The sequence below is a fragment of the Pleurodeles waltl genome, chromosome 6 (assembly GCF_031143425.1).
Source record: "Pleurodeles waltl isolate 20211129_DDA chromosome 6, aPleWal1.hap1.20221129, whole genome shotgun sequence".
Lineage (NCBI taxonomy): Eukaryota > Metazoa > Chordata > Amphibia > Caudata > Salamandridae > Pleurodeles > Pleurodeles waltl.
This window is the reverse complement of record NC_090445.1, coordinates 41,954,677-41,967,576: the sequence shown is the minus strand read 5'-3', so window position 1 is coordinate 41,967,576 and position 12,900 is coordinate 41,954,677. Positions and strand designations below refer to the sequence as shown.

The 12,900-nt window shown below is 50.0% G+C and overlaps 1 protein-coding gene across 2 annotated transcripts in view; it reads right to left on the bottom strand.

Moving 5' to 3' along the window:
- The window catches only part of LOC138299137 (putative leucine-rich repeat-containing protein DDB_G0290503), a 149,403-nt gene that overhangs the window by 119,079 nt on the left and 17,424 nt on the right, over positions 1-12,900 (bottom strand). The window contains exon 1 of one of the 2 annotated variants that reach the window (XM_069237188.1): positions 4,103-4,329. The exons of the other annotated variant lie outside the window; for it this stretch is intronic. The gene's annotated coding sequence lies outside the window, so the exon portion shown is untranslated. Of the gene's footprint in view, positions 1-4,102; positions 4,330-12,900 lie in introns of those variants that run through there. 2 annotated transcript variants of the gene reach the window in all.

Genomic DNA, 12,900 nt, shown 5'->3' with positions numbered 1-12,900 from the left:
TATCTATATGGATATGCATTTACATACAAGGATGCATATTATTTAATCTTTTTTATTTCAAGATCCTGGCAGATATCTAAGAAGAAATTTTAACAAGAATTAAATCTTTGCCCTCAAAGGTTTTCAGAGGCAGTATCAAACACAAAACTTATTCCCAAAAAAGGTAATCTGACATTTCATAACAAAATACCTATCTGTAGGCTTTAAATACAGAGAACTTACTCGTAATACCTAATGATTATAATATATGCTTTCCACAATCAGTCAGGCCTACTGCTTTTATCATAATGTTTCATGATTAACAGATCAGACCAATGGCATCAGAAATACTTTTCCTAGGGAACCAATCAGGACTGTAGTTGTTATCATTGGCCTATCACTGTAACTGGCTGAGCTCCTGGACTGAGAATAAGATCCCCACAAGGCAGCTACAAGGCATGCAGTGATAAAATTAGAGTGTACACAACTAAAGTTGGCAGATCAAAATACTTGCTCGCCTAAGAGGGTGTAACAATGGCAAAGTATGAATCTTTTATACCCACGATTTCTCATAGGGGATCTCCAGCAGCAAAACACTTGCCTTGTATCGTAATCTGTGAGATTCCAAAGAGCAAAATACCCATCCAAAACGGAGCAATAACAATATACCCTTAATTGCCTACTGGCTTTAACATAGGCTGTTCACAATCAATACGTCAGGCCTACTGCCTTTATCATAACTTTTCTTTACAAGCAACCGATGACCTTGATCATGGACTTATCACCATAATCAACTCAGACCTACTGTGTTGGTTCATAAGCCTTCCCACAAGACACTCATCAGGTATTTTGTAAAACAAAGTTACAAATATGTACAAAATACAGATGTCAAAACAATAAAAAAAATCCCTACTAATAGCGCCTAATAAGTATTACCATAGTGCAAATAGTTTATCCCTGTGGTTTGTTTGGGAGTACCACCAAAACCCTTGTGTACTACAGTAATCTGAGAAATTTCATGCAAAAAATATCTGCCCACAGGCTTTGTTTAGCACAGTGTCGTAACAATCTAGCCTTAAAATCATATTGCCTTTAACACATGCTAGTCACAGTAAAGCCTACTTTCCTTGTCATACATTTCCATTATAAAACAAATTAAACCCAGGGAAACCGTCAGAAATGTTCCTAGTGAACTGATGAGGGCTCTATCCTTTATCATTGGCTTGCACCATAACCAAGCTCTCGGTGGTGGGGTGCAGGCCCCTAAACCAGGGGGCCTTGCAGAGTACGTGAAAACAGTGAAAGACTTGTGAAACACTCCCATCTTGTGTATGGTTGGAGATTTACTCACACAATTCATCTGAACCCAGAGGGGTGTGAGAGGAATCAACACCGGCTAACTAGAGGGCTTTAGAGAAAAGGGGTTCTCAAGCCTTGAAGAAGTCCTGTGATTTCAAAGGACGAAACATGTTGGCTGACCATTATTCTTACTCAGATGCAATATTGAAGAATGACTGGAATAAATAAGAACTGATAAGAAGAAGCAGCCAGAAAAAGATGGATTTCAGTGACCTTCAAGCTTCACTTCTGGGTCTATTGATTACTTCTGTTCACGTTTAAGGATGCAGAAGAATGTGTGACTATAACCCTGGTGTTTCAGTGACCCTCTCTGTACTTGATGCTTTATGTGGACAGAGCAGGACTTGTTTTGAAGCGCAAGCCAACGGAAGCTTCCAAGGGAACTGACCTAGGATGCCTTTTGAGGTTTTCTAATCGGGGAGAATACCTAAAAGGTGAACTCCGTACACCAAAGTTGATCATATCTGGTGGGTGGGCACAGGCAGAGTGCCCCTCATCTCTTCGCTGACTAAGAGGCTGGCAAACCAGCAAGTCTTCCTAAGCGCACAAGGCCACAAACCAGGGGCCACCAGGGAGGCCCCTGAGGACACCTAGGACTTTGGCAAATTTGCACTCGAGAGATCTAACAGATGTGCCATAGTTCTCTTTTTACTGACCAGCCATGGTTATTCATGACAGATTCATGACCATCTACGGGAGCTTATGGTTTAAACCTCGTTTATGACAGCGTGTTTGGCCTGGCACAGTTTGTGGTAGCTCAGAGGTACACCAGGGCCTAGGTTTGGTGTATCCAGGGGCAATGAGGATAACAATATTTTAAAATTAGGAATTTTGTTAGTACCATGGAGGACAGGTTTCCCCACGATGCAGGCGCAGGATGGTGAAGGCGTCTGCTTATCGGCTACAGGAGGCGATACCTGGGCCAGCGCAGAGCAGTGGCTGGAAAGCCAATGTGCTATTAAACCACCCCTACCCCCTCAATAAGGGGGGGGGGGGGAGAGTTCACACATCTGACCATCTCCTGCCCGAAGGCACTGATCTTTGGAAAAAGCATCAAGGTCATAATCATGGAACTCAAGAAACCCTGATTATAAGTAGGGTTTTCTGTTTGATGATATTTGTTTTCCCATCTATACATATCCAGATTTTATTTTGCTAATTTTAGCTGTATTTATCCATATATACTTTGTTCATGGTGTAAACAAATTAAGCTGTGATGGGTATATTTCCACATTTAACCAACATATGTTTACTCATGTTTGAAGGTACAATGGGTTTTAGCCATTTATAGTACAATAAAGTAATTTGAAACCATTTGTATTGAACAACAGCTTAAACAGGTGTACTGCTGCAGTTATTCTAGTTTCATTAGAAAATATAAATATATATATATATATATATTTTTTTTTTTATTAACTCCCCTACCTGTCAATCTGCACAGCTAGAGTGACCTGGTGCCGATGACTGACAGTAGTGATAGCCTATGTTCTGTGTTTATCCATATTTAAAAATAAATACAGAAAAGAAAACATGGTTTTCTGCTTGTATTCATCTGCAATAAGCAGTAAAAATGAAAAACTGGGAGCCTTGATCATAAGTAATTAAATGAATGGCGGGCCGCCTCTTAGGGGCGAAGGGAGGCTTCTGCCCCCTGGTTATAGTAGGTGAATCTGATTCTATAACTGGTGACACGTCACTCTGCTATACCTTAATGCGTATAGATACCCCTGTGCAGGTGCCCCTCCGGCGACGCGTACACACAACTCATAGCACTAACCCTCACTTGCTAGAGGGGTTTATTTACCTATGTGTTTAATTTGCATTTCAGTATAGCTCAGACAAAACCCAAAGGTGTTGGAGTGCTTTACAATAAAACAGGTTTTGTTACAAGAGATACAAAGTTACAAACAGTTGCTAGTTACGATCATTACAAAAGGCACAAAGTGGCGGACAGAAGCATAGGGATTGTTACTCACTTTGATTGTAACAAGGGCACTGACGTACGGATTGTTAGAGGATGTTGGTGGTGTGGGCAGTAGCCGCAAGGGTAAGTTAGGTGAGAGGGGGGTAGTTAGTCCTGGGGAGGGTACATTATCACGGGAGATGTTGGCTAAGGTGACAACTGATCAACATGTCTATGTAGGAGAAGCGCTTTCAGCGCTATTTTGAAGGTCGGCAATGAGGTGGTATTTTGTAGTTTTGGGGGTACAGAGTTCCATATTCTGGTCGCGCTGCCCGAGAAAGATTGTGCCATAGGTTGCTCTTTTGTAAAGGTAAGCGACTCTAACAGCATCGCTTCAGCATTTCGCGATGTCTGGTGCCTCCAGAAAGCCTCAGTTTGTTTGCTAGGTAGCCACGGTGGAGGGGGGTGCATCCAAGACCTTGTGGGCGGTACAGGCAGTTCTATAAAGCACCCCTGCTTCTATGGGGAGCCAGCGAAGAGTGACAAGCATTGCTGAGATATGGTTGTTTCTTTCCGCCCCATAGAAAAAGCACACATACACCGGACTACATCTCCCAACATGCACTTCTGCCTCCCTCAGTAGACACTACATTAGAAGTTCTACATTGCAAGACAAAGGAACGGGGAACTTATACTAGAGGTGCACGGTATTTTGCGTTGCCTCTTTAAAAATACAAAGGTGGGAACGCTGTCCTTTAGTGGGGTGCCTGGATGTTTAATAGGGTGACACTGAGAGGGTTATTCGGCACCTTGTTCTGTCCTGGATCGCCCTACTTCTCCCCCCAGGACACGTGTACTCACCCTAATCTCAAATATACTTCTGAATGGCTCAGATCCGCATTTATCAGCTCTGCCTCATTGGGACTCGGGTGGTAGCTGTAGCGCTTCAAGGATACCGCTCACTTCAATGAGCTGCACAAATGGTCAAATGTTGCAGGAACCAGGACTTTTCGCGGACCGGCTTCTATTCTCCGAGAGCTGCTGAACCGACCAGGCCGACCCCGGAAACAGGTCTGTGGGGAAGAGGACTGGTGAGCAGGGGGGGGGGTGGGGGGGGGGGGTGGTGCAGCACCTGAGCAGGCCCCGCCCCTTGGGAGGTCCCAGAGCTAACTCTCCCCTAAGGGAGCTGCATCCCTTCCTGGAGCAGACTCCGCCCCCAGGGAGGTGCATGTACCTGAGCCAGCCCCGCCTACACGTTAGAGCTGCCCCACCTGAGCAGACCCAGCCCCCCCAATCCCACCCCCAGGAAGTGCAGGTATCTGAGCCAGCCCCGCCTACACCTTAGAGCTGCCCCAGCTGAGCAGACCTAGGGCCAGATGTAGCAAAGGTTTTTCCCCATTCTGTGTCTATGGGAAAAAGTGTTGTACATATGGCCTCTAGTCCCCCGGCAGGGAGGTGCAGGTACCTGAGTCAGCCCCCCCCCCCCCCCCCCCCAGGTAAGTCCCGCCCCAACTTGAGCAGTCCCAGCCCCTTGCACCCCCGGGAGGTTGCAGGCACCTGGGAAAGCCCCGCCCTCATGTAAATCCTTCCCCCACCTGAGCAGACCCAACCCCCAGGGAGGTGCAGGTGAGTGAATCAGCCACCCACCCAGGTTAGAACAGCAACCAATCAGAGCAGGCCTAGCCCCCAAGGGAGTTGGAGCCCCCTCTGGAGTAGGCCCCGCCCTCTGCGCTCACCTCGCTCCAAAGTTGGTAAATACAAGTCCCGCTAGTTGGGCTTTCCAAGTGTGTCTGCTCCGGAGGGAGTCATCCTACCTTTACCACATACTGCCACTGCCCTAGGGAGCATCTAGTGCTCGTCGGGGGCATGAAGCGCTATATAACCGCACGTATAATCCCAAACACCGAGAGAAGCGGGGTACACCTGGAGACCTTGTAGGGTCTTTGAGTAGAGGGCAGGGAGTGGCGACCTGAGAGGTCCGCATAACCGCAGAGCCTTCAGGAGGGGGTCACAGTACGTCAAAAGCCCTGGCGAGCTGTAGTAGGGTTAGAGCTGTGCAGTCTTCTAGGAGCTACCTGGAATGGTAACATCTCTGCAAGGGTGCGGGCCTCAGTAGGGTCTTACTGCAGAGCCCTAGTAGCACTGTAGTGCTGCAGCGGGGCTTGCCACTTGCAGAGTGTGCTGTTGGAGGGGTTTACAGGCGCGATGCGCCACAAGGCGTGCAGCGAGGCGCTTAGAGCTGTGTCCGGGGGAGCTTTAGATTCATGATGCGCCTAAAGTACAGTGAGGCAGTAGGCGCTCAGTACGGTGTTGTAGGAGAAGACCTCGGGGGGAGGGGATGCAGCCTGTCACTTAGGCACGGGCAGTGCTGCAGACGGGACATAGAGCTGTGTAGTGCTGTAGGAAAAGAGTAGTGGAGCAGCCAGTGCCTTAGGAGGGCGCAGCGCTGCAGCAGTGACTTCTGAAGTGTGCAGTGCTGCAGAGGGGGCCGGAGCCGTGGCTTCAGAAGAGGTGCAGTGAGAAGTGCAGTAGAAGTATAGGGGGGCGTTTTGCGTCTGGAGGGCGCAGTGCTGTACGCAGCCTGTAGGATAGGTTTGGGAGCTGCAGTGACGCTGAAGTGTGCAGTGCTGCAGAGGGGGCCGGAGCCGTGTCTTCAGAAGAGGTGCAGTGAGAAGTGCAGTAGAGGTATAGGGGGGCGTTTTGCGTCTGGAGGGCGCAGTGCTGTATGCAGCCTGTAGGATAGGTTTGGGAGCTGCAGTGACGCTGAAGGGAGCAGTGTTGAACCAGAAGTGCAGCTCTCCAGAACAGTTGTCGGGGCTGCTGTGCTGTAGGAGAAAGTTTGAAAGCTGTGCAGAGCCGAGGAAGGCGTGTGCTGCAGTAGGGGTGCAGTGTTGGAGGGGGCGGAGTGCAACAGGTATGGTGGCCAAGGAGTAGCATCTTACCTGCCACCCCAACGAGGACCCTCCTCCCTGGCCGCAGCTGCCCCTGCCAAGCCCTTGAAATCCAGCGTAACCCCTCCTCCCCAAGAAGCACACGCCCTCCCGGGGCAGCCAATGGTGCTCCCTCCCCAGGGATCAGGGGAGCCCGCCCACACCTGAGGGATCAGAGTCTGAGCAGCCGGCATCTGTCGGGGACTTCCTGCTCCGTGGCCACGTGTGAGGTGGGGGAGGAGGGCGCAGTTACCACGTCACGGGCGCTGCTGGGGCACTGTGCAGTGCAGGGGGAGATGGATGCCCTGCTCAGGCATGGGCAGTGGGCACGCAGTGTGAAATGGGGAGGGGGACTGGGCTCTGCTGCAGTATGAGAGAGTCTTCTGCCCAGGCACTGTGCTCTGCAGTGACAGGTGAGCATGTGCACGGCTCTTGCACTGTGCAGTGTCAGTGAGTGTGCTGCACCGCTCTTGCAACTCTGCAGAGTTTGATGAGGAGGGCGCACCGCTCTCGCACTGTTTTCTCCAGTGCAAAGAGAGTATTCTGCACTGCTCTTGCACCTCTGCAGAGTTTGATGAGGGTGCACTGCTCTTGCACTGTGCTTTGCAGTGTCAAGTGAGTATGCTGCGCCGCTCTTGAACCTCTGCATAGTTGGATGATGAGGGCGCACTGCTCTCGCATAGTGTTCTGCTGAGTCAGGTGAAGATGGCACACTGCTCCTGTACAGTGCTCTGCACGGTTTGATGAAGTGGGTGCACCGCTCAGACACTGCGTTGCAGTGCTAGAAGAGATCACTGCTCAGACACTGCTTTGCATTGGTAGAAGAGGTCACCGCTCAGGCATTGTGCTGTGCAGCGTTTGATGAGGGCGCACTGCTCACACTGTGTTCTGCAGTGTCAGTGAGTGTGCTGCACTGCTCTTGCCCCTCTGCAGAGTTTGATGAGGGTTCACTGCTCTTGCACTGTGCTATGCAGTTTCAAGTGAGTATGCCGCGCCGTCCTTGAACCTCTGCATAATTTGATGATGAGGGTGCACTGCTCTCGCACTGTGGTCTGCTGCGTCAGGTGAAGGTGGTGCACTGCTCCTGCACAGTGCTCTACAGGGTTCGATGAAGTGGGTGCACCGCTCAGACACTGCTTTGCAGTGGTAGAATAGGTAATCGCTCAGGCATTGCGCTGTGCAGAGTTTGATGAGGGCGCACTGCTCTCGCACTGTGGTCTGCTGCGTCAGGTGAAGGTGGTGCACTGCTCCTGCACAGTGCTCTACAGGGTTCGATGAAGTGGGTGCACAGCTCAGACACTGCTTTGCAGTGGTAGAAGAGGTCACCGCTCAGGCACTGTGCTGTGCAGAGTTTGATGAGGGCGCACTGTACTCTTCAGAATTCGATGGGGTGGTGCACTGCTGTGTGAGAAGGGGTCACTGCTCCGGAACTGTTCTGCAGTGGCAGTTGGGGAGGAAGGTACCCTGCTAAGGCACTGTCCTCTACAGTTGCGCTTCGAGAGTGCACTTCCCAAGCACGCTGCTCTGCAGTGTGAGGTGGGAGAACCGTGCACTGCTCAGCTGCTGTATTCTGCAGTGTGAGATGGGATGCACAGCTAAGGCACTGTGCTATGCAGTGTGGCATAGGAAGGTAGGTGCACCCCTCTGCAGAGTGAGACCAGGGTGATGGTCTGCAGTGTGAGACGGGGAGGAAGGCGCACTGCTGAGATAGTGATCTGCAGTGAGGGGTGGGAGGCGGATGCCATCCTTGGGCACTGCTCAGCAGTGGGCGCTGGGAACGGGGGTGCTCTGTTCTATAATGTGAGATTGGACGTGCTGCGATGCTACGGCACTGAATAATGCAGTGTGGGATGGAAGGGGAATGCAGTGCGCAGGCAGTGTGACGAGGAGGAGGACCTACTTCCGTCTGAGATGGGATGCATGCACTATGCACTACAGTGTCTGATTGGCAGGAAGGTGTACTTCTCTGCAGTGAGAGACCGACAGGAGTGTGCACTGCTCACGCACAGGTCTGCAGTGAGAGATAAGAGGTGCGCCAGGCACACTCTGCAGTGTGAGGAGTGGAAGAAACCGCACTGACAGGCACTGCACTCTTCTCAGGCCTGAGTACATCATTCTGAGATGGGAGGGGGCTTCAGTGCTGCATGACTGAGCTCTGTGGGGGATGTTGGAGGAGTGCGCACTGCTCCACAGCGTGAGGCTGGAGGGTGGCGCTGTCCTGCAGTGTCAGATGGAGGAGGAGAGAGGGCTGCAAAGGCACTGCGCTCTGCAACACGAGATGGGCGGATGCACTGCTGAGGAACTCTGGGATCCACCGTTATATGATGGCACATCTTATACAATATCCCCTGCTTCCTGTCTCCAGTCCTACTGAAGTCTGGAGAGCTGTGTCTCCAGGAGTTTACTGAACTGCTGATCATTTGGTTCAGTCCTCGTGGTCGGGGTCATTCCATGCCACAGGGCTGGCTTCAAATCCTAAGGATCTGCCTTTGGGAGTTTGTTTTTGAAAAACAAAAACTTTCGTGCACAGGTGCACCAAGCATTCAGCCTTGTCTCACGCTGTGGTCCGCGCTCTATCTGACTCTGGGGGGGGTGGGGCTCAGGGCATTTTTCCTCGGGGGCATGGGGGAAAAGCTGCACTGCGCGCCTCGCAGCGCTTTAATTGTTTTCGGCACCCGCAGCCGTTCTGGCAGTGCTGTGGACGCTTCGATCGGCAGCACTCATCGCCCTCACTGACACCGGTGGGGCTGGGGCTGCGACGGCCTCACGTCTCCTCTCTCCACCGATTGCTGTTGAGTTCATGTCTGCGACCACGTGGGGTTGCAGATCCCACCCGTCGCCAATGTAATATGGGGCCCTAGGCCCTCATGCTATGGAAATCATGGACGCAGACACAGTATGGTGGTACTACAAACTGGCCTCAGGCACGTGCTCCCGGCCCCTTTTATTGGCAGGGTCACCTGACTGGTGACGCCTGTGTTGGGTGGGTGTGGGGTGCACATGTAAGACCAGCCCTCAGCAGAGTGGCTGGCAGAAGCACTAGAACGAGTCCAGCTGGAGTCTACACTGTGCACAGTTCCAGTGCTCCAGGCTGGCGGTGGGCTGAGGCTCACCCGCGTGCTGGAGCTCTCTCAGCTTGGCAAGTGGTCCCTGCAGGGGTGTAGCTTGGTCAGTAAGATTTTTAGGAGGGGGGTAATAGGTGGGGGGGCTTCAGATTTTCCATCAATCAGCCTACCATATAATGTTAAAATACAGACGGCAAGCAGGGCGCACGAGAGGGGCTTAAAAGGCAGTGGAAACCTAGAGGAATGCGTATTGGTAGGAGTACCAATTGAGAAAAACACAATATTTTGTAAAATAATCAACAATTTTAGAGCTTTCAAAACTGAGATGAGAGAGAATGTGTGTGTGTTTTTATTAGTGTGTGCATGAAATCCGACAGGCGCCTCACCACACCCAAGGGAAAGCACCTGTACCCAACTATTCATCAGAAAATACATTAATTAGGGGGGTGTAACACCCCAAACACCCTCTCTGATGCTATGCCCCAGGGTACCTGCTTTACTCTACAAGGTTTGTTGGGTGCTCCGAAGGGCTGTAGCTGACCATAGATTCCTGTCTGGGGTGTACCGGGTGCAAGGTCTTGTACGTGTCCTGGACTTTTCATCCCTTGATCTTTTTGTATAGTGTAGACCGTGAGAAGATATAAACTACCTGATGTACAGTCACAGATACTGTTAAAACCCATGGCTCGGAAAAGTCTACTACGCAGAATTTTTAGTACTAGCCAGAGGGACTCTAACTTAGCTGACGTCAAACTGTACAATCATATTGACTTGTTGATAATGAATTTGAGTGGAAATGGAACCCAGTATTCAAAGATAACACTGCCTGTTGACTTTGTGGACACTTAACAGGATCCTTCCTTCACAGTTTATGCATTTGCCCCAGACTTTTACATTTGAGAAAAAAGTACTTGCAACCTATGTTCAGTAAGACAAATCTTAGATCAACTGTGGAGGCTGTTAGATACTGTTTTAGTCTTAGGGAGGATTGTGCAATATTATCACTACCAATATTTTTAGATCAGACTTATGAAATATTATCTAATTGATTTTGGCATCAGATTTTATACTTTGTTGGAAATTTGTACTGTATCTATATTTAAGTATTCTATCATCATGATTGATAATAAATTATAGGTTTCTGCACTTTTCATGGGATTTCTTCACATGCTTACAAAAATGAGTTCTTATAGTTTCTTAAAATGTCAACTAGGAGTCTATTGGAAAAGTAGTTGGAAAAGGGGATTGTATCAGAGATATTAGTGCAACGATTGGATTGATTGTTCAATATTACGGTTGTGTTTGGAACACTATTACAATAACAATGTTAAATATGCTTTAAATTAGGTGTAAAATGCACCAACATTATTATTTGTAACCTGAATTTATTTCAGTTTAGATTTGGATTAATTGATTTTTGTGTTGATTTTAATTAGGTTATGGTCCTGTACTTTATTATTGACATTTAATATGTGGGGAACTGTGCATTTTATATTTGCTAGTATTGTAATCTTTTGATTTATACAATAAATGTGTTACCTACCTACCTAAGATGGAAAGATTGGTGCAGCCCTCAGGCACTGTGCTCGATAGGTGGTGGTGCACTGGAGAAGATAGTACACAGCTCATGCCCTGTACTCTGCAGTGTGAGATGGAGAAGATGGTGCACTGCTCATGTCCTCTGCTCTGCAGTGCGAGATGGAGAAGACGGTGCACTGCTCATACCCTATACTCTGCAGTGTGAGTTAGAGAAGATGGTGCACTGCTCATGCCCTGTACTCTGCAGTGAGGCAGAGAAGATGGTGCACTGCTCATGCCCTGTGCTCTGCACTGAGATGGAAAAGACGGTTCACAGCTCATGCCCTGTGTTCTGCAGTGTGAGTTGGAGAAGGTGGGGCACTGCTCATGCCCTGTGCTCTGAAATGTGACATAGAGAAGATGGTGCACTGCTCATGCCCAGTGTTCTGTAGTGTGTGATGGAGAAGATGGTGCACTGCTCATGCCCTGTGCTCTGCAGTGGGAGATAGAGAAGATGATGCACTGCTCATGCCCTCTGCTTTTCACTGAGATGGTGTAAGGAAATGCCTCCTAGGCATGGTTACCCCCTGACCTTTTGCCTTTGCTGATGCCAAGTTATGATTTGAAAATGTGCTGAGGCCTGCTAACCAGGTCCCAGCACCAGTGTTCTTTCCCTAAAACGGTACCTTTGTTTCCACAATTGGCACACCCTGGCATCCAGGTAAGTCCCTTGTAACTGGTACCCCTGGTACCAAGGGCCCTGATGCCAGGAAAGGTCTCTAAGGGCTGCAGCATGTCTTATGCCACCCTGGAGGGCCCTCACTCAGCACAGACACACTGCTTGCCAGCTTGTGTGTGCTGGTGGGGAGAAAATGACTAAATCGACATGGCACTCCCCTCAGGGTGCCATGCCAACCTCACACTGCCTATGGCATAGATAAGTCACCCCTCTAGCAGGCCTTACAGCCCTAAGGCAGGGTGCACTATACCATAGGTGAGGGCATAGGTGCATAAGCACTATGCCCCTACAGTGTCTAAGCCAAACCTCAGACATTGTAAGTGCAGGGTAGCCATAAGAGTATATGGTCTGGGAGTCTGTCATCCACAAACTCCACAGCACCATAATGGCTACACTGAAAACTGAGAAGTTTGGTATCAAACTTCTCAGCACAATAAATGCACACTGATGCCAGTGTACATTTTATTGTGAAATACACCCCAGAGGGCATCTTAGAGATGCCCCCTGAAAACATACCAGACTTCCAGCGTGGGCTGACTAGTTTTGCCAGCCTGCCACACACCAGACATGTTGCTGGCCACATGGGGAGAGTGCCTTTGTCACTCTGTGGCTAGTAACAAAGCCTGTACTGGGTGGAGGTGCTTCTCACCTCCCCCTGCAGGAACTGTAACACCTGGCGGTGGGCCTCAAAGGCTCACCCCCTTTGTTACAGCGCCCCAGGGCATTCCAGCTAGTGGAGATGCCCGCCCCCTCCGGCCACGGCCCCACTTTTGGCGGCAAGGCCAGAGGAGATAATGAGAAAAACAAGGAGGAGTCACTGGCCAGTCAGGACAACCCCTAAGGTGTCCTGAGCTGAGGTGACTCTGACTTTTTAGAAATCCTCCATCTTGCAGATAGAGGATTCCCCCAACAGGATTAGGGATGTGCCCCCCTCCCCTCAGGGAGGAGGCACAAAGAAGGTGTAGCCACCCTCAGGGCTAGTAGCCATTGGCTACTAACCCCCCCAGACCTAAACACACCCCTAAATTGAGTATTTAGGGGTCCCCAGAACCAAGCAAGAGAGATTCCTGCAACCTAAAGACGAAGAAGGACTGCTGACCTGAAAGCCCTGCAGGGAAGACAGAGACACCAACTGCTTTGGCCCCAGCCCTACCGGCCTGTCTCCCCACTTCAAGAAAAACTGCAACAGCGACGCGTTCCCCAGGGTCCAGCGACCTCTGAAGCCTCAGAGGACTACCCTGCATCTAAAAGGACCAAGAACTCCAGAGGACAGCGGCTCTGCTCCAAAGAAGAAACAACTTTGCAACAAAGAAACAAACTTTAAAGGACTGCACGTTTCCTGCCGGAAGCGTGAGACTTTCCACTCTGCACCCGACGTCCCCCAGCTCGACCTGCGGAGAACCAACA